Genomic DNA, 11,079 nt, shown 5'->3' on the forward strand with positions numbered 1-11,079 from the left:
ATTAAAATGAAAAAATGACTAAAATATCGAGAAAATAAATAATTGTTAAATGGGTAACAAATTTTGACAACTCAATTGACAATTGATGACTTGCCAGACATAAAACAATATGACACAAACAAACGAAGAAACGCAAAAACGTATTAAGACGTAGATAGAAACAAATCTAAATGAACCTGATAGCATTTAATTACAGATCTCCTCACCATACATACGCCACACAAAATACGACTCATGGGTATATTTGCGTTACAGAACCAATTTGTCAAAACAACAACAGGATAAAGAAATACATCACAAATGACATGAAGACAATGAAGCCTGACATCAATAAAACAAACAAAAACATTAACAACAAATTAAACAACAGTAACATCAACAGTCTCAGCTCCTCAACAACAACATCAACAACAGCACTAACAACAACAATACAACAATATTATTGCCATCTTCACACGCACCAATAAACAATACTTCAGCCAACGATCTGACATTGTATTTTTATTATTTCGTCTTTCTTTTCGGTTTTATGAAATTAATCACCTTAACTTACTAGAGAAATTTAATTACAACTTAATTGTTTATTAAGCGTATTTGTTATTTAATTAAAAAAAAACTACTTAAATATATTTTTCTATGTTATGTAACGTCTCAACTTTTTGAATAAATATTTAATGCTTGAATGTACAAATGGCTTTCAATAAATAGCTCTTCTATACATTTTATTGATTTAAGTTGTATATAAATTCACATTCACGGGTTAGTGTCTGAGATATACATATCATATAGCGTTCTGTCTCAAATAAAATATAAACAAATTCAATATAAACAACATTAAAAAGAACAGCATAAACAAGACATACTAATAAACATACAAATAATCATACATAAAAATATAAAACAAATATAAACAGAGAAACCACATGAAACACGTACAAAAATTACAATCCAGTAAATCAATTTCTGTACAATGAGCTATAGTAGCTTCAAGTTAAGTAAATAGAAAATTTCTGAAACCAGGAATGACAATTTCCTCCTTGTAACGATCCGAAAGATGTTTTGAATGCTCGTTTGTTTTACCGCTATTATCATACACGCACTCTCCCACACACGCACACGCACGTAAACATCTTAAACCTAATTTACAAAGTGTTTATTAATGTAATTAATTATATAAGACATAAACATACGCTACTATGACGAATCAAAATTTTTCTAAATTAAAAGTCTCAGCATTTGTTTTTAACTGACTAATTTGCAATTATTTGTTTGAAATAAAGGTGTAAAAATTGACAATTTATCATCTAACTTTGCCGGATTCTATAGGTGGCGTGTGAAATTTTCTAAACACGCACACGCACGCACGCAAGCACTCAAATCTTAGTTGTCAGTCAATTTAAAATATGAATGAATGAATGATTGATTGATTGATTGATTGATTGATCGATCGATCGATCGATTGATTGATTGATTGATTGATTGATTGATTGATTGATTGATTGATTGATTGATTGATTGATTGATTGATTGATTGATTGATTGATTGATTGATTGATTGATTGATTGATTGATTGATTGATTGATCGATCGATCGATCTATCGATCGATCTATCGAACGAACGAACGAACGAACGAACAGACGAACGAATGAATGAAAGAGGGAATGAAGGAGGAAGTGAATAAATGAATGCTAACTAACCATGTGATGAGTTTGCGTCATCTTCCTCATCATCCTCATCAACATCAACATCGGCATCGTCATCATCGTCATCCTTTTTTTCCAATGATGCCAAATAATTTTTCCAATGCGTTGGAATGATGCTATTGCTCGAAGCACCGTTGTGATTGTTGTTGTTGTTATTGTTATTATTATTATTATTATTGTTGTTGATATTGTTGTTGTTATTGTTGTTGTTGTTTTCAATGTTGTTTACTGAGTTGTTGTTGCTTAGGCAAGCTTTCATCACGTTCAATCCATCGTTATCAGCATGATTTGAAAGGTTATTAAAACTATTTTCGTCGTTGCTATTGTTGTTGTTGTTGTTGTGGTTTTTAAACTTATTGATGACGTCATCGTCAGATGAAGGACTATCTAGTATCTTTTGATTGACGCGATTTGTGGGTTGTGGCTGATGTTGTTGCTGCTGCTGCTGCTGATGATGATGGAGGTTGAAATTGATTAACGAAGAAACCATACTTGGTTGATATTGAAAATTGTTGCTGTTGCTGTTGTTGTTGGTGTAGTTGGGCTGATGGTGGTGGTGGTAGAGAGAGTAAGGTAAGGGAGGAAAACATGGGTGGAACTGGGGGAAGTTGTTGTTGTTGTTTGTGTTGTTGTTGCTGTTGTTGGTCATGTTGTTGCGGTTGAAGTTGACCGGGGACGAGGTGTGAGGGGGTTCTTGTCGCTTGGGGGACGTCGGTGGTGACGTAATCTGATAAGATGCAAGTTTGTTGTTGTTGTTGATGATGTTGTTCAATTGGTTGTTGTGATTTTCATCGCCGTTGTTCTTGATATTGTTGCGATTGTTGTTGTTGTTGTTGTAGTTGCTGTTTTCAATGAAAAATTTTCGACGTTCGACCTGTGCCTGTTGTGCCATGTAGAAGTACGGTGATTTGTGAAAGTTGTTGTTGTTGTTTATGTTGTTGATGACGTCATCAAAACTGAGGTCAGCTTTTTTGAGGTCATTCGATGCTTTCATGTCAACGTCATTTCCATTGCGGGTGTTGAAGTATGGGGGTAGGAAACTGTTGCGGCTGCTCTTCAAACTTTCCATCCATCCATTTTTCTTATCCAAATTTTGGCGGAGTAGAAATGCCGGAAACGGAAATTGTGTGATGAGTGATGCGGGGAACGATGATTTTGATGCTAGTGTTGATGTGGACAATGACGAAGATGATGACGTAGATGACGATGACAGTATGTTACTGATGAGGAAGCATGTTGATTTGTTTGACTTGCTAGTTGACATCGGCACAGTTGCATTGATGTCATCTTGATGTTGTACTGTTGTTGTTTTTGTTGTAGTTGATGTTGTTGTTGTTGTTGGTGCTGTTGTTAATGTTTGAAAACACTGTGATGCTGCGAATTTTGCGCTGTCATAATTAGCGTAGTTCATGTCAGCGGCGTCGTTGTTTTTTTCGCATTCATTATTATTATTAATGTCATAATTGTTGTTATTGTTATTATTGTTGTTATTGTTGTTGTTGCAAGTGTCAAAACAATCTGATCTGCTGGCGTTATTGTCGTTACGTGAGATGTTGATCATTTTATTTTTGCAGGAATTGTTGTAGTTGACGTGGCTTTTGTGAGTACCTTTGTTGGATATTTTGTGTCTGTTGTTGTCGTTGTTGTCGATTTTGTTGTTGTTGATGTTGTTGTTATTAATGTTTTTGTTGGTGCTAATGTTGTTGTTGCTGTCTTTTTGATTGTAGTTGTTGGAGGATGACAATTTATTCACAATATTTTCTTCATCAAAGCTTTTGTTGATATAGTTGTTGTTGTTGTTGTTGTTGACGATGTTGTTGCTGTTGATGTTGTTGTTTATATCATTGTTAATGTTATTTAGATTGTTGATAATCATCTCGTTACCGGCTTTACTTGTTGATCCCGAAACTGATACTACAGTGGTCGCGTCATGTTTTATAAATTTGAAGACATCAGCGTTGTTGTTAGCGCTGTTGCAGTTGTTGTTAGTGTTACAATTGTTGTTGTTGTGAGTGCTGACATTGCAGTTGCCGTTGTTTGTGTTGCTGATGTTGTTGTTTGTTGTTGACTGGAGAGCAACTACTTCTGATTTCATTGCGTCTGGCGTCGGCTGCTAGTTGAGTTGAAATTTGAAAAACTTGCAAAATTGTTATTCTAATTTTTTTGTTCGTTCGCTTGTTAATTAATTAACAAATCACATAAGTGTTTATCATGTTGTATTACATCGTAGGAGATCTGAAAATTAATTTTAGTTTAGACTCTCTCTCTTTCGACCAATTAAATTATCGTCATTATCGACATTGTGGGGTTCCTGGTTAGTTAGTTGAATCTCAGCCAAGCAGTTAACGAGTTGAACATTTCAAGCGTCTTAATGCTTTTGTAAGAGTCGCAAATTTTCGAAGTAACGCTCGAACTTTTGATAACCTTAATTAGTCGGCTAAAACGAGAAATAAACATCCAATGAATTAATAATTGAGTAAGCGGAAACTGACAGTAAATATTGAACAAGATGTGTGGGGCAGAAGAAATAAATCTCCAATTTATACCTCAGTAGAAAGCCCAACAACAACAAAAAAATAAAGTGAACACTTTTGCTCTAATAGCATCCATCCATTCATAAACCATTCGGTTAAACGTCGTTTCCACGTACCGACCAATCAGCTCTCAGCATTCAACATGCTGTCACGCTATTGGCCAATTTAAAATACAGGCCACGCCCGCCTAAAAATGTACAAATGCTCGCAATTAAGATTAGCGCATGAAATCGTTTCCAGTGCACAGTTTTGTGACGACGATGATGAAGATGATGATGATGGTGGTGGTGGTGATGATGAAGGCGAAAATGGTTGTGATGGTGATGAGGATAAAGAAGACGGCTGTGGTGATTAAAGTTTTGGTAACGACAAATTTTATGGGGGATGATAATGATGATGATGATGACAACGATAGCAATGATGAAATGGAGGGAAAGATGGTGAAGGAGAAATACTCTCCCTGAAAATCGAGATAACTTTGAAGACGATGATTTTTTTGATAATGATACTCACGATGGTGATGACGACGACGACCACGAGGAGCAAAAGGATAATGATGGTAGTAATGAAAGTGAAGTTTTGATTTCAGCGCAATACGGTCGTCATCACGCACCGAAGAGAAATGTACATTTTTGTAGCGCGCAATATGCTTGCTTGTATGCGACGTGGTGGCTGATGCTGATGGAATTTTAATGTTATGCCCCTTTTACTGGGATGTTTTTTCTTGAAAAGGCAGCGTTAAATAATTTAAAATGTCATCCGGCATGGCTCTGTTTTATGATCTGAGGATGGTGATGCATATGTTTATTTCTGTCTCTCTGTCTGTTCGTTTGTCTGTCTGTCTGTCTCTTCGTTACTCAGTTTGTTTGTCTGTCTGTTTGGATTTCTTTCTAATCATCAGTTAGTTGGTCGTGGTCTGAGGAGTTCTTGATATAAGTTCCATTCTATATTACTTGGTCTTATCAGATGAGCCTCAGTGTGTGTGTGTGTGTGTGTATGTATGTCTCTACAGTCGGAGTTTTGCTCTCTAGGCTCATCATTCTTTTTTTTTAAACTCTAATAGCAGATTGGTTAATTATTTCCATTATATTTCTTGAAATTAATTTAATAAAGTTTAATTGATTTAAAAAGTTTTCTTTCTTGTGAAAAGAAAAATTAAAATCAGCTTAATAACATGTTAGTGGGACGAATTCAATTGATAGAAAGTTTTAGTTGAATTTCAACGACTTTCAATCAATTTGTCAACATTATTTAACTAAACCTCTGCCCAAAAAATATGTTCTGTGCGTCAATAAAAATTTAAAATCGGCTACAAACAATTTGCTGAGGTTACAATAATTGTGATTTAAAAATAGATCTGCGAGCTGAAAAAAAATTAAACAAGATGAAAAAAAAAATGAAAAGAACGAAAAAACAAAAAATAGACAAGCATTAGTAAGGATGAGTCGAATAGAATACAGCATCATATGGAGTTGATGCATTTGAGATGAGGAGATAGAAGTTACTAAGGAGATCATCTTCGTCACGTGATCATCACGTCATCCTCATCTTCTCCATCACGTTGCCTTCGTCACTTTGTCATCATAATTATTGTCTTTATCTTTTTTTTCGAATAGGTCATTTTCATTATCATCATCATCATTATCACTATCGTCGTCATCATCGCCATCAATTTTTTCTCCATCACAGTCACCATCCTTTTCATTGTCATCGTCGTCGTCATCTTCCTCTTCATTACAATTGGATGATTATACCATCATTAATATTATTATCATCATCAAGGATGTATGGCTTCTGTTTCTTATTTTTGCGTGTCTATTTTTGTACATTGAATGTTATATGCGATGGGATATGTTTGTTGTTTAATTTCGTATGTTAATTTGTTAACATACATATATCATGTGTGCGTGTGTGTGTTTGTGTGTGTGGGTGTGTGTTCGACAGATTTCTGTTGAGTTTGATCTATAAGATTTATCTTCGGTTGTAAATTAAGTTAATTATCTTATCGCTCCAATTAAGTTATCAAGTTTAATTATTATCTAATTAAAAGCTTGATTAATAAAAATAATTATTATTATTTCTCGATAATTAATATTTAAATTAATATAGCATAATTATTAAAATTTTACATTCATGGTAAATGTTTTGCAATTAAGTTCGGAAGTAAAGGGTTCATTAATGATGATATAACAATTTTCATTCATGAAAATAGTTTTTCAAACTAAATAAAATTCTGCAGTTGGCGAGGGATGGTTTAAAAAAGATGGAAAAGTTGTAATTCTCGACGTTCCCATTCCGAATTAGGAATGACTTTGAAAATTCTCAATTATTATTTAATTGCCTTTCTTTCTAATTTCAGTTTACTTGATTAAGACATTCTACAGAGAATCTTTAAAATTTTACTTTTTCCATGATTTTGTGGCTGGGTGGCATTCCACATGCCCTCATCTCGATTCGCCCCTCTGCTTGATCATTTGATTAATACAACAATTTAAAAATTTATCAAATTAATAATTCTCGGTAAGATGAAAAATATTTCCACAAATATTCACATTTATTATAAATTTTACATTTAATTAAAACTAATACTTAACCAGACGAAAGCGGATAACGTATTAGTGACATCGTCATTAGCAGCAAATTAACTTAAAGGATGTTGTCGTTAAGATGATTACAACATCATCATATCATGACGTTGTTAATCAACATCATTAACATATAATTGGAACCGTTTGTGAAAAGCGTAATTAATTTGCTAAATTATTAATTTATCAATTTTATCATTTGATATGTGTATATGTTTTAATGCAAGCCCGGTTTTGTGTGTATGTGTGTGTATGTATGTGTGATAGTATCAATTTGTGATAGTATCAATTTAGTTATTACTTAATTCGATTATAGCATATCATTAAATGATAACATAACTATCAAAATCATTATACAACATTACAATTTTGTCAATTCAGCATGACTAGCAGCACATCTCAAACACCAAAACAATCAACAACAATCATTCATCAACACCAAAAATTACCGGCCAGCCAACCCAGCAAGCAGTGTAGTAACTAACTAATTGATCCGAACTGAATTTTTAAACACCTCAAAAATGTCAATCTTTTATTTTTCATAATCTGCAAGCATTAAGACGACATCTCCGTACAGCATAGTCGTACCTAAAATATGACACTACACCATAAATTAATATGATATTAAAAGAAATTATAATTACTATCAAATTATAGTGGTATAGATAATAAACAATAATAATTGTAGTAATAATAATAATAAATAATAATAATAAATAGTTGTTATTTGTTTGGTCAGTTTGATGTTAAACCCAGTGGTCATCTGGCGTGTGCATTGAGAGTCCTGCAAAGTAGATGAGTCACGTGATATTAATTATGGCGCCATCTTTTATTCCTCGGATTTATTAGATTTACACGAGTCTTCGCTTCCCATCGCACATACATATTTAAACATGTGTCCCACACATACACGCGCACACCCACATGCACGCACACACACATACTCACTCACTTACACACACTTTTTTACGCATACACACATCATCCTCGTACGATAACATACACGAACACATACCAAATACAAAATTCACCGTACTATGTCAGTGGAATGAATTTAATTGATAAAAAGCATTTTATGATTTTATCATTAAGAGGGAAATAAACACAAAAATGCATGCCTTTTACACACTCGCATTTAAAACGGCACACACTTACAAAGTATAAACACAAACACACACACACACAAACACGCACACAAACACACACACGCACGCAAACAAAGACGCACACGAACATACACATACAAGTGTACATAATTGATGACAGAAAATTATGCGCGAAGACAGCCTTTGATGAAGTATCACAATCATCCATTCAGCAGAGCACCGTACATTGTACACCTACACGTACATGCATACATGGATCTATATCGTGTACATGTATTAATACATACTTTCTGTCTTGCTATGAGATAATTGAGTGATATGCTCTGTTCAAATTTTTTGCGTCTCTTAATGCACGTGCAAATATGTAGGCCTACGCGTTGTATGTGCGTGTGTAAGCTTGTTCTTGTATATGTGTAAATGTGTAAGCGTATGTGTGGGATGTAAGTGTATGTGTGGTGTGTGAGTGCATGAGGGATGTGTGAGTGTATGTGTGATTAATGAGTGTACGTGTCTGTACAGGAGTGTATGAACGTGTTTGTTTCATTCAGGCATCTTTTGTATTTTTGCATATTTCATGTCCTCACACAATGTGTCAATATTTTCTTAGTGACTAAAATATCTTATGCCTCATTATTACTGGTAATTAACTCCTAGTTTATCATAATTAACTTGTTTGTACGCGCACGCATGCACACATATGCACACGCACACAAACACGTATATTTGTATATTGCATATATACATATATATATGTATAAGATGTGTATATGTATAGGTACACACATATTCTAGCGTATGTATGTGTGAATCTGTGCACTTTTAGACGCGTTTATATGTTCATGTGTGAGTTTTGTGATTTATTTAGTTAGTTAGTTCTGGCTTCTCTTAGGCAATAAAAAATAGATTTCTTGCATTCGCGATTTTGTTTTTGGGATGTTGTGTCCCGTTATTGGCGTTGTTTGTATTGTATTGTAATAAATAAATATATAAATAAATTAATTAATTAACGACTATCAAATGAATGTTTTGCCATCACACACACACCACACACACACACACACACACACACACACACACAAGCCAAACGGGTTCTTAGAGCAACGCAACACAAGAAATCACGACAAAAACACCCTAAAATCTTCAACAACAGCAGCAGCAGCAATTAACAACCATCATCAATTACCATTTGATTGAACCATCGACAGATGTCTCATTCAAGAAAGAACTGAGGCTCACACGCAAACTATGACGTCATGACGTTTTTAATGATGTGTATAAACAAATACACACACACCACACACAAACACACACACACACATATATATATATATATATAATTAGTATAGTGTATATTATATGATTTATTTACGAGCTTCTGTTATTATAATATTTGAATATGCATTTAAAAATGTATTAGTTAATTATTTCATAATTATTGATGGATCAATAAATGGAAAAAGATTTGAAATGTTGAACGTATGACTGCATCTGTCTGCCTGTTACACTGAAATGTTGGGTTGTCTAATTTATATTGAAATATTATCATCCAAACAATGCAAATGAGCATATTTAGTTTCCGATGTATATGTAATGGTTACTTTCTATCTTATGCAAAAACCTTAATTCGAAATAATTCAATAAACACACAAACACACATTCACACTCACCTACAAACACACATACAGACACACACACGCATGTACGCACGCACACGCATATGCATACACACGCAGGCAGGCGTTACGTGTTTCTGTATTGTTTAGTGTAGTTACATTATATTGAATAATTAGGAGCCCAATAACGAATGGTAGGCATGAAGATTGAAGTTGCTGGTTTGTTTTTCTTTGTATGCGCGTGTTTGTTTTTGTGCGTGTGCGTGCGTGTTGTAATTAAGTTTGCGTATGTTGATGTGTGTTTTTCTGGGGGGAGACGGCAGTCCCGGAACGCCCCTCGGTTACCCCTTGGTTACCCCTTAAGATAAATGCAGAATTTATATTTAATCTTACTGAATCTAATCTTTCTTAATTTTTTTTTATCGGTACAATTTTAATGTTTCAATGAATTTAAAAAATAATTAAATACTTTTATTTATTTACTAATTTTTCAATTTTTGTTTATTTACGCATGATATTGTGCCGCCAGTAACAACCGACGCTGATGTTTAAGATGCCTGAAAAAATGAGAATAATTAATGACGCCATGGTATAACAACAACAACAACAACAACAACAACAACAACAACAACAACAACAACAACAACAACAACAACAATAATAATAGTGTTTATTAAAATTATAAAAAGATGTTTCCAGAGTTATTTTTCCATTTTTCGCCCAAACAGACCGATTGCTCCTAATTAAATTTTCCTGGTTTCGTTCATTCGTTCGTTCGTTCATTCGTTCGTTCATTCGTTCGTGCTTTCACTTTCGTTTCCTCGTTCATATTGTTTGCATTCGTCATCATCATTATCATTGCTGCTATCATCGTCCTCATCATCATTATCTTCATCTTCGTCATTATCATCATCAACAAAAACAACATCATCATCATCAACACCATCATCATCATCATCACCATCATCATCATCATCAACAACAACAACATCATCATCATCAACATCATCAACAACAACAACATCATCATCATCAACAACAACAACATCATCATCATCTTCATGGGTATCATCACCATAATCTTTGTAGTAATCATCATCAACTGCAGCAATCATGACGTCATCCTCGTCGTCATCATCATCATCGTCGTCGTCATCAACAGCGTCATATCCATCATATTCAAAGTTATTAGGACCTCCTTAGGGAAATCAGTATTTACGCATTCATAGATTATTGTCATGGTAACATCATCCTAATTATGACGTCATAATGATGTCATTAAAAACTATGTAAACATTATTTTAGTCAGTACTCCAGTAAAGAATGAATGAGGTTAGTTATAGAAAAATGAATTTATTAGGTCTTGGGGTAACTAAATATTCAATATTTCAACATTTCTTGGAACATCGTCATCATCATTAGGATTAACCAAAACAACAACAACAACAACATCATCATCAACAACAACAGCAACAACAGCAACAACAACAACAGCAACAACAACGACAACAACAACATCATCATCAACAACATCAT

The sequence above is a fragment of the Helobdella robusta genome (genome assembly GCF_000326865.2).
Source record: "Helobdella robusta unplaced genomic scaffold HELROscaffold_13, whole genome shotgun sequence".
NCBI classification, from domain to species: Eukaryota; Metazoa; Annelida; class Clitellata; order Rhynchobdellida; family Glossiphoniidae; genus Helobdella; species Helobdella robusta.